Source organism: Nuphar pumila, chromosome 11 (genome assembly GCF_984573655.1).
Source record: "Nuphar pumila chromosome 11, dmNupPumi1.hap1.1, whole genome shotgun sequence".
Taxonomy (NCBI): Eukaryota; Viridiplantae; Streptophyta; class Magnoliopsida; order Nymphaeales; family Nymphaeaceae; genus Nuphar; species Nuphar pumila.
Window position 1 is genome coordinate 34,089,824 of NC_143259.1, and position 15,943 is coordinate 34,105,766.

The following is a 15,943-nucleotide window of genomic DNA, read 5'->3' on the forward strand; positions in this document are numbered from 1 at the left end:
TATTATAATCACATATTCTGTTTTTTGACTGCCTTAGCACACATATGAACATGCTATAATAACATATAGAGTTTTTTAACTGCCTTAGAACACATATGAACATGTTATATATCATTTATGATAGAATCACATATAAAATTTTTGGCTTTGCCTGCCTTAGAGCACATATGAGCATGCTATATTCACATATTCAATTTTTTTACTGCCTTAGCACACATACGAGCATGATCGAATCACATATATAGTTTTTTGCCTGCCTTAAAGCACATCTGAGCATGGTAGAATCACATATAGAGTTTTTTTATATGCCTTAGAACACATATGAACATGCTATAATCACATATTCAATTTTTTGACTGCCTTAGCACACATATGAGCATGATAGAATCACATATAGAGTTTTTTTATTGCCTTAGATCACACATGAGCACATGATAGAATCACATATAGTGTGTAATTTATTTCATTATATTTTGTTTATCAATACTGACTGTTCTTTTCTTGTGTAGGCTGCTAGCGATAATCAGGGTAGTGGAGCTGAAGGGACAGATAAAGACAATGAACAAGAAGATGCACAAAATCTTGGCGATGATTAGAGGACTGTGTTGAAGAAGTTCTATTTTTTTTATTTTTCCTAATTGTAATTGTTGAATTGTAAATAATTAAACTTCTTAGTTTTAAGGTGGAACGATTAATTATTATAGATACTTGTTATATGAATTTTTTTGTGTGGTTTGTTTTTTATTTACAGGAAATATAAATTGTACAGGAAATATAAATTATACAGTTCTCCGTAATTAATTTTTAAATAAATTTTTTTTTATTTTTTTTCGTTTTTGCGACGGATTAGCGACGGATGATTCCGTCGCTATTCATATTAATCTAGCGATGGCTTAGCGACGGAATTAAATCCGTCGCCACGCCGTGGTCGCCGTTTAGTACCGGCGGATTGGCGACGGAATATAGCGCTCGTTATTCCGTCGCAATTAGCGACGGACTTGGCGACGAAATTATTCCGTCGCCAGTTAGCGTCGAAATATTCGCGACGTAAGCATACTGTCGCCGCGTTGTCGCTAATCCGTCGCTAACATGGTTAGCGACGGATTAGCGACGGATTAGCGACGGAAGGTGGTCGTCGCTAATCTACTGCTCTGTTGTAGTGAATAACCATATGCATGAACCACAACATCTAATGCACAACATTATGTGTGTGATCAACACATATAACTGCTGCATGCATGAACCACAACAGGTAAAGGACAATACTTGTATGACCAGTAACATGCTGACAACATGTTACAGTCATTGCACACGTGTGAACAACATGCTGGCAGCATGTATGTTGTCGTATCATGAGTGTGAATAGCATCATGCCGACATCATGATTGTTGTCTCAACTTGAACATAAACAACCTGAAACACAAGCATGGTTAAAGATGCATAAAAAATATATTTATAAACATCAAGACTTCGTAAATATAAACAACACACATGCTGAAAATTTACCAAAATGATTAGAGCTTCATCATCTTAGATTTAAGCATAAAGAATGTAAAACATACACGACATATGCATGCAAAATTTTTTAGACATATTCATGGATGCAAAAACATGGATTAAAGCATCAAGAACCTCAAAAATACATGGAATATGCATGCAAAATTTTTTAGACATGGTCATGGATACAAAAACATGGATTTAAGCATCAAGAACATCAAAAACACATAAAATATGCATGCAAAAATTTTCAGACATATTCATGGATGCAAAAACATTGATTTATACATCAAGAACATAAAAAATACATGGAATATACATGAAAAAATCTTTGGATATGTTCATGCATGCAAAAACATGAATTAAAGCATCAAGAACATAAAAAATACATGAAACATGCATGCAAAAATTTTAAGACATGGTCATGAATGCGAAAACATGAATTTAAGCATTAAGAACATAAAAAATACATGCAAAAAATTTCAAACATGTTCATGGATGCGAAAACATGGATTTAAGTATCAAGAACATAAAAAATACATGAAATATGCCTGAAAAAAATTTTCAAATATGTTTTGCCTTTAAACTCACATGATTTAAGACATGCTAAACCCTTGTTTTATAAAAAAAAAGAGAAATTCATACCTTGATTTGAAGATTCTTAAAAAAATAAATCTAGGGAAAGTAGACTTCTTTTTCTTCTCTTTCTCTCTCTCTAAGGGATAATTTCTAGAGAGAGGCTCTTATTCCCCTTTTTATGGTTAAGGAGGCCTCTAGGGGGGACAGGGTGACACCCCCTTCTAGATAAAGAGGGGTAGAGTTCTACCCATGGTAGAACTCTACCTCTAACTACCATTATCTTTTATTATTATTTTTATTTTTTTTGTTTAAATTTTTATCTTTTGGAATATTCTACACTAAGGGGGACACCCCTTTCTAGATATATTAAGTGAGGTAGAGTTCTATCCGAGGTAGAACTCTACTTCATCATTTCTCTTTAAATTCATATTTATGTTTTTAAAGTTTAAATTCATATTAGTTTTTTTTTTTTAATATGAATAGATTATGGGTCTGAGTTGAACCCATGATCCAAATCTATATTTAATTTCATTTGGATCTCAACTCAAACTGGCTACTAGTCAATATGGATCCTGTACTGAGTTCAGATTAATATTAACATCAGTCCAATGGAGCAAGTCGGGTCAGATCCAAACCGAAAAGACTAAAAAATAGAGGTTGGTCGATTTAGAAAAATATATTTGCGAACCAACCGATATTCGAATCAATAAAACAAATCTCCTACAAGATCTATGTTCCGAAACAGATCTAACTATGGTCTTAGATATATTTTGCTCTTGAATTTTGCCTAAATTTAACTTGAACTTTGCTCAAATTTAAAGGTTAAAGATAAATAAATTCAAAGTTTTTTCTTATCACATAGAGATCTTGTCAATGGGCCCTGGACCCATGTTGACGTCAGCCTATATTTAAATATTTTCCACAATTTTGTCATATTAAATATAAATATTTAATTAAAATTTATATTTGAGCTTATAAATTATGTTAAATTATGAGATCTTAAATGCAATCCTGTTGCATGTCAGCTGATGTCTTCAACATGGGTTTGATGTTTACGCATGTGATCACCAAGATGATTTTAATGAGTAATGGGTAAACCCATGTTTTCTAGTTGATGACATCTTAATGGGAGCTATGCAAGTATTAAGTCAGCCCACAAACTTTTTCTTTAGTTGAACAGGTAGGGCCCACAACTGATTCACTTGCTCCTGCAATCCTAGATATGAGTAAGTAAAAGGAGATTGAGTGAATCAGCATGTGTGAGTGTGAGTGTGAGAGATTTAGATATGGATCCCATTCCAAAGTCTTGTACTATAGTTCCAGTTATTTACATAGCAATGTCATCAAGAAGGTCCAGGCTATGAAATAGACTAGACCAAAATCAATGAGCCTGAGATGCTATTGTGACTGAGACGAGTGAGAAAAGAGAAATTGGTGAGTAATCAGGCTCTATGGAGAATCAGCCAAGGAATCCGATGCACTGAAACATAGCTGAACACTGGCTAGCTAGCCGAGAGCAATAATCACCATGTTTAGCTTTTTAGTTGAATATTATAAAACCCTATGTTCTATGTTCCAATTATAATAGTGAACACCATCTTCAGCATTCTAGTTGGTTTTATTGCTATATTAGTTGTAATGTAGCTGAATCCTAGCTGTCCCACTTGGAGATATTTAGCATTCTAGACAGGTGCTACGACCGGCTTGAACATATATATATATATATATATATATATATATATATATATATATATATATATATATATATATATATATATATATATATATATATATATATATATATATATATATATATATATATATATATATATATATATATATATATATATATATATATATATATATAAAATCTTAGCTGACCCACTCGCGTAAGCTAACATTTATGTTCATTGTTCTAGCTACAAGTGCTGAATATGTCAATCATCATTGTGGATGGTCTGTCATTTGTCCCTTTACTAATGCAACCTGTTTGGCCGGGTCACGGTGTAATGAATATTGAACGGTAGTTTTTTAGCATTCCAGCGTTTTGCATTCTGTATCTGAAATAGCTAAATGTCATGTGGCCTTTCCATCTAGAATGCTGAGTAACATGTCTAATCTTGCACTTAAAAACAATGAATATCTAGTTCCAACCAAAATTCAATGAATGACAGAGCGATTTGTCCTTACTGACTTCCTGGAGATCAACTCCTTTTCTTAAAAATGAGAGATTTTTCCTTTCACAAGCTTTAACCCGAATTAATAATCTGAGAGAAAGAAAATTAGTCCAAATTATTTTTATGGTGAATCAGCTTGCCGCCCATAAAGATGCTCATGCAACTTCATAGTGTATGCTCTCAAGTTGAAAAGAATAAATATGAAAAATTTAGTGTGAAATAAAGCATGTTGACAAACGTCAATGGCAACCTTTTGTAGCTTATGCTGATGAACACGACGAACTTAGCCCTTGAGAAGATTAATGACACCATGCAATTTACTTCCATTTCATGGTGATTCTGTGGGTGAATTCTTGCCAGCCTATAGCGGGTGATGCAACCATTTCAGATTTGTAGTATGGAGGACATTAAGGTGATATTTTGGGTCTAACCAAGTTGGTTGGTGTATAATGATTTGGTATGAATAAAGGATCCTATAGAGTTTTTCATTTATTACATGAAGAAACCGCAACCGAGATTGAAGACCTGTCCATTGACAGCTGAGGATTACCATTCTGGCAAGAATGATGGTTGGCATCATTAAGAAGGTTCCAAGCATCTAATCGTGGGGCTCATGATATAGAATGCTTAACAAAATAAGCAGTCATTCCTATTGTAATGGACAAGGAATCAAACAATCTCACAACATTCCCAGCTTTCAGAGGTGGGGCTTTGTAAGGCAGGGTGGTCGTGGGGCCCCCACTCGGGTTTTTCTCTCGCTTTGGCGAAGTTTCCTCGTTAGAAAAAAAAAAATCTCACAACATTTCCTATTGAGATTCGCCTAAAAACATGCATGATATGGAAGCACAAATACTAGGGTTTGAAGACATAAGCCACCATTTTCAGTGGAAAAGTTTCTTACCAAAGAAAGAAAGATGGCCTCAAAACTGATTGTAACTGGGTTTTGTCTGTCTCAAGAGGATGATGCAAATAAATGCGAGAGCCAAAAGAGATTAGTTCTTTGATAATATGTTATGGGATCGGCTTCCATAAAAAGTATTATATGTTGGGGTTGAATGAGATATGTGATCATAATCAGGGTCGTTTTGGGTTTAACTTTGTAAAACTATGTTAGTGTCAGCTATAATATTTAAAGCGAAAACCGCAACAAAATGTAGAGATGCAAGTTTGCTTCATACGGAATCATGGCGAAAACCGCAACAAAATGTAGAGATGCAAGTTTGCTTCATACGGAATCATGGTCTACTGATAGTGGGGTGTGAGGATTCAATTCAATCCATTACTTTCTTGTATCAATATCAATATATAATTTGAACGCGTATTTGGATCAGATTCAACACACGTTTGTTTGTTTGGCCCCCATGAAAATCATTCCCTCCCAAATGTGAGAATGATTCACATTTTGAGAAGTCTGAATCATTCTCTCATGAATCAAATTCTCATGTGAATCCTTCTCTCAGGTGGAGGTGCCAAGCAAACGTACCCTCAGACCTAATTGATACACAGTGACAAGTTTAAAAGGGAAAAATATTAGCAGTCGCTAGAAATAGATTTTTTTTGAAAAAAAATATTGGTAATAATGAACATATTAAAAAATTAAATTTTATGAAGAAATACAAATAAAAAAAAGTAAAAATAAAAAACACAGGATTTTTTTTTTGTGATAAGTAGCTGTTAAAAGCATAAATATCATGTTTAAAATGCAATATTTATGTTTTTATAAAAAACCCCAATAATTTGGCAATATCACAAGAAATTACTGTTTAAAACTTTTAGGTAATTTCTCACAATATTTGTCACACTGTTTTGTCCCCAATTTTGAAACATTTTGTGTCAGATATATGTTTGGACCCAAAATAAATCCAATCACATGATGCTTTTTAATGGAAAACTCACTTTTTATGATTCAATGTTATCTAATAGAATTTAGACTTAGGCTCGACTTTAGCTCATCTAGTCTGGCCAAATTTAGTGTGAGAACTTAAATCTTAAAATTTAGGTTTAGATTCAGATCAACCATGATCCAGCCCACACTGGTCCACTTGCACTCCTAGAATATATTTTAATTGCTTTTAGGGTACTGTTCAGATGAAATTTACTTTCTAAAGTATATTAAAAAGTGAATCTCATGTGATCGAACCAAAAGTGCCCAATGACAATTACAGCCAACAGTCATTGTGATCATAAAAAACCATTCATTTCAACTATTAATAAGTGCCATTCTATGTAAGGTACTACTGCTCTTCTAGAGGAAAAGAAATGAAGACATGACCAGTCAATTAATTATGTATAGCGATGGGAGTCAACTTTCAAGACTTGCAAGATTATTGCAGTAAGCAATACAATAAGATGGAATCCTCATGATCCTTCTGCCATCCCATATAATCCGAATATGGAACCATGTTAATTTTAAAAGAGTTTACATTTCATAATTCTTTGCTATTGAGTTAATCAAATCAAAACCGGCGAAAGGGCTAATCAGGCATGGCTATTATGAAACAAAGCTGGAGTTAAACGCATGATTGCACCATCCTTCGCTATGGTTTATAAAAGTAATGCAATATGTGAACATAATTTCAACTTTCTCTATTCCCTAATATTAGTCTATTTGAAGCTTAACCTTTCACCGCATGCAATTTATTAGTACTCAACGAATGTGTAAAGACCCCAAATTCACTCCTTAAAACACATGATTTTTTTAATGAAGTAAATGACGCCAACATAGATCTATGGTCTTGCTCTAACCGGACTAAGCACTAGAGGGTCCGCTTGTGTGCAAGCGCTAGCATATATTAACCTATCAGAAATAGTTCGTGAAAGAAACACCTAAGACAAGATCTCTTTGTAAAAAATGAAATAGAATATTTTTATTTCAATGCGAAAAACATCCAATGGATATGGGGCACATCACATATTCATGTTTAAACACACCATCCATTTATTTCAAACTATAATTTAAAATGAACTAGTTCAAACCATAATCAAACTTAATAAACTTTAACTTAATCTTCACAAAAATCAAATTATTAGTACATTATTCAGGTCTCTTATACAATTTTAAATTATTATACGTTCTTTTCACAAGAATACAATGGATTCATGCATCCACAACATGCACCCCACCATGTATTATCCGATTGGGCTACCACCCCGCTCTATCATAATAACATGTCATTGTGTGTCAACAAGTACAATTAATCATATGCAACATAATACATGTTAATCATAAAAAAGTAAAAATTTTATTTATCAAAGTTGTCAAGTGGGTAAATCGTGTAGGTTGCCTTTTATGGATCCAGAAAGTAAGTCAAGGACCAGTTCCTATTGCTTCAAGGAAAAAATATAAGTTTTATGTTGTATTAATTGATGACCATACCAGTTTCTATTGGATTTATTCCTTGAAACAAAAGTAAGGCTTATTTGACAATTTTAAACACTTTTGTCATTCTGGGAGAAGAATAAACAAATTTCAGTTGAATGAGGGTGGTGAGTATGTTCAAGAAAATTTTCTTAAATATCTCAATGAACTTGGTATTAAACATCAAATATCATGTCCAAAAACTTCTAAAAAAAATGGAGTTTCTGAACCTAAGCATAGGAGTATCATTAAGTTGGGCCTCATGATGATTTATCATGCTAAAATATCTAAAAGGTTTTGGGTTGAAGTTTTCACCATTGTAGTTTTCTTGATAAATCGAGCTCTTTGAACAATGAATCTTCTTATTTCAAACTTTTTGGAAAATACATTGATTATCCAAGTTTAAGGGTTTTTGGGTATTATTGTTTTACATATTTACAAGGATATAGTAAAGATAAATTTGACCCAAAACCATTGCTGTATGTTTTTCTCAGATATGGCATAGAAAAACAAAGAATATCGAAGTTTGCATCCCATAACTGGTCAGATTTATTTTTCACATCATGTTTTTAATTAAGAAAATCTACCGTATGTCTATCCAGCTAACCTGTACAAAGCAGAGAGAATATTGAAGGAAAACCTATATATTTTCTTGATTGAGAAAGTTTTATAAGGTTGATACTCTTAATGACACCCTGATGAGTGTAGGGACATCAGACTCAGATTAGAATTCCAAACTTGATGTTAATTCTTTGAATGCAGGAATAAAAAATGCAGGTCGTCTCTTCATGAGAAACATTGGTCACAGGCAATATTGATGTTATAGAATAAGTGAGAATCAAAACCGATCGGCAGCAACAATGAAAGTAACACCAATTCAAATCGGGTTGATAGAAATGAGTCAAAGTGATCAGATTCAACAGGGTGCTGAAAACATTTTTGAAAAACAGTGAGTGTTAATGCGGTAGGATCTTTAGAACAAAGATCCATAAATGTGTCAAATGATCTTGAGAATTGCATGGCAACCAAAAGAGTGATCCTAGATGTGCAGGGTTACATGAGACCTAATTATGTTCCTAAATATCCCAAATCTGTCAAGGCTACCTACCCTCTCCCATCTTGGATGGAGAGTAGTCATGGATGAAGAAATATATACATTAGAAGCCAAGATCACTTGGGATCTTGTGCCGAAAAAATGAATGTCGTAAGATCAAAATGGGTGTACAAAGTCCAACTCAAATCAAATGGAGTTTTGGATCGTCACAATGCTCGTCCTATAGTTGGGAGATTTACTCAAATAGAAAGCATTGATTGTTACGAGACATTCTCTAGTAATTAAACCCGAAAGTACATAAACTGTGGTTATTGTTTCTATTGTGTAAAATCGAGAAATTATGTAGTTGAATATTTAAAAATGCCTTTTTCATGACCTATTGAATGAGAAAGTTTTATGAAACAGCCCTCCCTTTATATGAAGATTTTCAAAACTATCAACATGTATGTAAAATGTTGGTCTTAAATAAGCCTTGCCAGCCTAATTCAATCACTTGAGCAATTCTTTTCTCAATTTTGGTTTTTTCTGCAGCACTGTTGATACTTTCATGTTTGTCAAACAAAATAAGCAAGAAATTATCATTCTTTCTTGTATATGTTGATGACATGATACTTACCAAAAAACAGAATGGATTTTTGAGTTTATATTCAATTTTAGTAAAGAATTTCCCATTAAAAGACCTTGGCCAATTACATTATTTTCTTGAGATAAAAGTTTAATACAATAAACATGTTTTGTTCTTGTGCCAAGCCAACGATGCACGTGTCCTCCTTAAACATGGTCACATGCAAGACCATAAACAAGAAGCTATACCAATGAGTCAAGTTTATAAAAAAGACAAGGAAGAAGTGGTGTTTGACAATCCAACTCTTAACTTGATCGGAACCCTTTAGTACCTTACCATATCTCAACCCAAAATATCATTGGGTGTTAATTAAGTTAGTCAGTCAATGCTGTCGAAAAACTTAGAGAAATAATCCTTATTTATCTCTAATTTGTTCATGTTGAATCATTGAAAAAAAAACCAAAATAAGCAAGTACAAAAGTGTACCCGAATCCATCCTTGCGCCGACAGATCTTGATGGGGTTTTGATCTTCCAAAACCTCATTTTTCCTTCTTCTCTAATCCAAATGAGAGAGGAACGGTCTCTTGATTGATGGAAGATGGAAAAGAAACTTCCACTATAAATGGTTTTGGGGACCATAACCCATTTGTAAACGCCACATTGTCTTCTTTCCAATTCAGCCCAGCATAAAATAAAAAATTGATTAGGTATCTACACATTATTATAACCATACTCTATGAGATGTTATATGACCCAACCACATAAGATCACTTTAAATGGGTCCATACCTTAGATAGTTTATAATGAGTGATTAATTACATATGTAGGCCCACACAAAATATCTACCAATCTTCCACTTGGGCCATATATGTTATTATACAATCACACATTATATAATAACTTTATGAGCTCAATAACACTATCTTACCAAATGACATCTTTAACAATCTAGTCCATTGATCATGTCAACATAGAACCAAAGTGATTTTCATTACATTCATCATAAATATACCCATTAATGATTACATATATTGACATAACCAATGACATAGATCAAGCATGAAAATTACATGTAGTGTGATATGAACATGCCTATTTCCAATTGGTCCTGCCTTATTCTTTAGTGAGATCACAATAAACGAGTATAGAGTGAAATTGGAACCTGAACCTTATACTACAGTAAAAAAAACTTTATCTTTATTTCAGAACATCCAAATACAAACTCTTACTAAACCAACATATCATTAAATGATACAACACCCATTCGAGCAGTATGCTCGTGAAAGACCTTAGGTGGTAAACCTTTGGTAAGCGGATCCACAATCATTGTGCCAATATGTTCAATAGATACTTGACCATTTTGCACTCTTTTTTTAACAACAATGAACTTGATGTCTATATGTTTTGACATTGACAAGCTCCTGTTATTGTTGTTGAAATATAGTACTGCTGACTTATTGTCACAAAACAACTTCAATAGTCTTTCAATGTTATCCAAAATCTGCAGCCCAATGACAAAATTGTGCAACCATATTCCATGATTAGATACTTCACAACAGGATATGAACTTTACCGCTATAGTGAAAGAAACAATGAGTGTCTGCTTAGCACTCCTCCAAAAAATAGCTCCTTCGGCTAATAGATAAATATAACCCGATATGGATCTACAATTGTCTTGGCACCCGACAAAGTCAGAATTAGAATACCCAATGATCTCTAACTGATTCAACTTCCTGTATGTGAGCATATAATCTTCTGTTCTTTGTAAGTACTATATAACTCATTTGGCTGCTTTTCAATGATCCATTCCTGGGTTACTCAAATATCTGCTTAACATCCCAACAATGTATGTAATATCCGGACGTGTATACACTTGAGCATACATAAGACTCCCTATAGTTGATGCATAGAGAATCTTTTTCATATCCTCTACTTCAAACTGGTGTTTGAGGCACTAAACGAGACTAAACTTCTTTCCCTTAGAAACATGGATGTCACCTGGTTTATAATCATTTATGCCAAATCTATCATGAATCTTTTTGATATAGCTCTTTTGTGATAATCCAAGAATACCTCAAGAACGATCTTGATGTATTTGAATCCCTAATACAAAAGACATGTCACCAAGATCTTTTATTTTAATTTTTTTTGTCAAAAATCTCTTGGTTTTGTGCAATAAGCCCATATCATTACTGGCAAGTAGTATATCATCGACATATAAAACCAAGAAAATATATTTAGCCCTACTGAATTTATAGTATATGCATTCATCAACCACATTCATCTCAAAATCAAATGAGAGGACAACTTGATGAAATTTATAATACCATTGATGGGAAGCCTACTTGAGTCCATAGATGGATTTCTTTAATTTGTAAACTATTTTTTTCATCGCCTGAGCTAAAATATTCTAGTTGCACCATATATATTGTCTCATTAATGTCATTATTAAGGAATGCAATCTTTACATCCATCTGATGTAGTTCTAAATCAAAATGAGCCACAAGTATCATAATTATTCTAAAAGAGACTTTCGTAGAAACTGGAGAGAAAGTCTATGTATAGTCAATGCCTTCCCTTTGAGTAGACCCTTTCACAACAAGATGAGCCTTATATCTTTTTATATCATCCTTCGAATCTCTCTTGATTTTAAATATCCATTTGCAACCAATGAGTTTCGTACCTTCAGGTAATAGGACAAGATCTCATATGTCATTGTCTTTCATGGATTTAAACTCTTTATGCATGACATCGATCCACTTTTGAGAGTTAAAACTCTATATAGCTTGATGGAAGTTGATTGGATCATCTTCTTTTAAGCCAGTGTCACTCTCATGTTCTTGAAGAAAAATAATATAATCATCTGGAATTGCCCTTCTCTCTCTAGTAGATTTCCTCAATGACACTTGTTCTTGAGTTTCTTGAGGTGTTTTTTAAGGATGTTGAGTTTGTTCTTTAGGAGTAAACTCTTGATTTTGGATAGGGAGATCTTGAATGTTGCTTTGTTTCAGATTTGTTTAAACAATGTCAAAAATTGAAATCTGACCATTGTTAACAACTGTAGGAAGAGAAACAAATTATTCTTCAAAAGCAATGTCTCTTACCTTATCACCTCTCCCAAACTCAACATTCTCAAAGAACCAAGCATTTCCTGTATAAAAAAAAGACTTATTCACATGGTCATAAAATTTATAACCCTTAGATCTTTTAGAATATCCAACAAAATAACAACTAACCGTTCTTGAGTCCAGTTTTCTTTCATGTGACATATATAGCCTTGCCTCAGTTAGACATCCCCAAATATGAAAATACTTTATACTAGGCCTCTTGCCTGTCCACAGTTCATATAGGGTTTTAGTTACTGCTTTAGTTGGTACTTTATTCAGTATATAAGCTACAGTCTTTAGAGCCTCTCTCCAGAGGGACTCTGGTAAAGTAGAATGACAAATCATACTCCTTACCATGTCCTTTAAAGTCCCGTTTTATCTCTCAGCAACACCATTCATGCCATAACAACCTGACATGGAATACTGTAGAATAATACTGCATTCTTCTATGAATTTAGCAAATGGCTCTGAACGTTATTCACCTGATCTATCATATCTACCATAATATTCACCATCACGGTCAAATCTGACATCTTTAATCCTTTTACCAAGTTGAGTTTCAACTTCAGCCTTAAATGATTTGAACACATCCAATGACTAAGACTTTTCATGAATCAAATATAGGTAGCTATAACATGAATAATCGTCTATGAACGTAATAAAATATTGTTGACCATTCTAGGAAGCTATAGAGAATGACCCACAAATATCTGTATGAATGAGTTCTAAGACATATGTACTTTTATTGGCACCTAATTTTCTTATGTTCATTTTTCTTTTATGCACTCAACACAAACCTGAAAGTCACTGAAATCAAGAGAATCAAGAATTCTACTTGCCACAAGTCGTTCTATTCTTTGTTTAGAAATTTGACCAAAGCGCTTGTGCCACAATATAACAAAATTCTAATTGGCTAATTTATGTTTTGTACCACGTGAACTTGCATGCAAGATTTCATTATACGATGCAACAATATTAAGCAAATATATGTTATCAATCATAGATAAAGAACCAGTTTCAATAAGATTTGAATCAAGAAACAACTTAAACTGACTATTTCCAAATAAACAAGAATAACTGAATTTGTCTAACATGAAAACATAAACCAAATTTCATCTAAATGATGATACAATGTATGTTTCTTTCAAATTTAAATGACAATCAGTCTTTAATAATAACCTAAAAGTTCCTATTGCCTCAACTTGAACTAATTTGTTATCGCCCACATAGATGAATCTTTCAGCATCAATTAGCATTCGACAACTTAGGCGACCCTGCATAGACACACTTATGTGAGTGGTAGCACCAGAATCTATCCACCAAGCGTGCTTGGGTATAGAAGTTAAATTAACCTAAGGATAAACCAAAGTGAGGAGAGTACATTTCTTTTCACACCAAACATGATATTTGGTACAATCCCTTTTCATGTGACCCTTGCTCTTACAAAAGAAATAACTGAACTTTGCATCCTGATGTTTCTTCTGTGATAGAGGGTCTACTGTAGCTTCTTCACCCTTTTTCATTTTTTATACTTGTCTTTAGAGATAGTTTTCAAGTGAGTATTTTTAGTCTTTTCTTGCTTCAACCTTTCATCTTATTACACACAATGGGAAATGAGCTCATTTAGAGTTCATTTATTATTTTGGCAATTATAACTGACCTTAAATTGACTGTATTATGCAAAAAGAGATATCAAAACCAGATACACGAGTAAGTCCTCGGACAACTCTAATTTTAATGCCTTTAGTTTTGAAGCAAGATGAAACATTTCCATAATGTACTCCCTTATGTTTCCTTTTCCTTTATACTTCATTGAAACAAGACCCACAAGGAGAGTGCTTGTCTCAGCTTTTTTGTTTTTAGCAAAACGTTTCTCAATTTTCTCAAGGAACTTTTTAGCATTAGCCTCTTCAGATATAACACCTCCTGAAAGTTTCCGAAATTGCACATTTCATGATCATAAGACTCATGCGATTAAATCGATCATACTTCTCATGGTTCCTTTTATTCTCAATGAAACTTTTATCTGTGAGAGCAGGTGGTTGATCCTCTTGAAGTGCAAGATCCAAATCTATACACCCAAGAACAATCACAATGTTCTCTTTTCAGTTTTTGAAGTTTGTGCCATTCAAAAAAAAGATTGAATTGATGATTGTAAATATTGTAGAAGTAAAAGCATTTACTGAATCAAGAACAAAACAAACACACCATTACAAGCTCACAATCAATATACATATCCATACACATTAACTTTAATTAACAAATTCAAATTATGGTGAACCCCATCACAAGATACCCATCACAACATTGACATTTAATATTTGGACAAAAATGTCAACTTGTAAGTGGTACTCTTATTACAGTAATCAAACATGAATAATTAGTCCTGTCAAACAACAAGCCATTCTTTAGACTGACTCATTGTTCACATGAAAAACTTGATAATCATCATATATTCATTACCAAATGTACATTTGAACTCGGCCAAATAGTAATTTTTCTTTGGGTCGATCACTATTCACATGAATATTAAATATACAATCATCTTAATATTCCAAACAAGTTAATCTACACAAAGAGGTTACTTTGGTAACATTTGTTTCAATCAACGTATTTTAGAATATTAGACATTTATACCAAAGAAGAATACTAAAAGTTTGAATTTTATATGTATATGCATGCATATGTATGTATAAAAATGCATAAATCCATAATCCAAATGGTCATATTTAAATTGGGTAAAAAATATCTGAAGTCAACCCACTAAAATGACCCAAAATAACCTTGACAAGCTCTCAAAATAGCAAACCTAATGGCTTGGATAAAAAAAAACTTTCTTGATCCAAAGCTCATGCCTTAAAGAGCCTAGGGCTAAAGCTGGTGGATTGGGTTGCACCAGACCTAATCTAAATCTGGCTGAATATCTTAAAACAAGAGGAAGAGGGGGTAGGTGAGCCCAGCCTGACCCTACCCGGGTCTCGCATACCCGATTATAAGGTCGGGGAAGGCCCAACGGGTCGGGTCAGACTAGAGCTGACCCAGGTCTGACCTCGCACGACCCTGATAGAATCGGGGTCGGGCGAAGGCCAGACCTAGTCTCCCACCGCCGGGTCCTAACCGCCCGACGGTGGCTAGGGTGGTCGGTCGACCCTAGCCAACCATCGTCAGATGCCAGCACAACGTCCAACAAGGGCCACCTGAAGAGGGCCGTTCGACCCTCCCTATTGCCGGGGATGCACCGAGGAGGGTCGTCCGACCCTCCTCCTCTACCTCATTACTGTGAAGGCACCCAATGGTGCTTGCGCTCTGCCAGACGACGTCTGGCGGTTAGCCAGACGCCTTTCGTTGATCTTACCCACTGCCAGAAGGAGGAGGGGGTCGTCAGGCACCTTTTATCTCCGGTATGTAACCGGGGTGGGCCATCCGGCCCTCCCTCTCCTTCTATTTCCTGTGCAGGCACCGGATTGTGCTTGCGCAGAGCCAGACGATGTCCTGCAGGCTGCTTGACGTCGTCCGGTGGCCTAGGGGCCACCGAAGGGGTGTGCTCCCCCTCCAGTCATCAGTCCCTCTGCCCTTCAAAAGCACTATCGGCTCGACAGTGTTAT